Here is a 450-nt window from a genome sequence, read left to right as displayed (position 1 = left end):
ACACGCAGTCATTCCCCGACGCGCACGCGGTGGTCTGACACGTTTCGCAGAGGAACGCAGTGCGGGAGAGGAGCTGCGACTGGGTGTGAGAGGGAGACACCGCGACTATCCCTAAATGTGATGAAAATATAGCAGCTCGTCTTTAAGTCTTCGCGGGGAGAAGGAGAGAGAGAGAAAAAAATCTCCTTAACCCTGTTTATTTCGGAGTGAATATCTTATTTCTTCAAAAAAAAAGGTAGGGAGTTTGATTGCTTTATGCTTTCTAAAGTGGTTTGATTTTATTTAGACCTGACATTTTATTTTTGGCTAGTTAGTTTTGGTATTATATCTATTGCTTCACGTTAAGATTTTTTTTTATTAATATTTTTATTCATTTTCAATGTAGGCTGCGTTTTAATGTTGCTATTCATGCTACAGAGGGGAAGCAATTGCATTAACAAATATATATAT

The 450-nt window shown here is 38.9% G+C and overlaps 1 protein-coding gene across 1 annotated transcript in view; it reads left to right on the top strand.

Moving 5' to 3' along the window:
- The window catches only part of bgnb (biglycan b), a 16,303-nt gene continuing 15,853 nt past the window's right edge, over nucleotides 1-450 (top strand). Inside the window, exon 1 of the mRNA XM_008413822.2 lies at nucleotides 1-235. The gene's annotated coding sequence lies outside the window, so the exon portion shown is untranslated. The remainder of the gene's footprint in view (nucleotides 236-450) is intronic.

The sequence above is a fragment of the Poecilia reticulata genome, linkage group LG7, assembly GCF_000633615.1.
Source record: "Poecilia reticulata strain Guanapo linkage group LG7, Guppy_female_1.0+MT, whole genome shotgun sequence".
Classification (NCBI taxonomy): domain Eukaryota; kingdom Metazoa; phylum Chordata; class Actinopteri; order Cyprinodontiformes; family Poeciliidae; genus Poecilia; species Poecilia reticulata.
The sequence above is the reverse complement of the archived record's forward strand: the minus strand, read 5'-3'. Positions and strand labels throughout refer to the sequence as shown.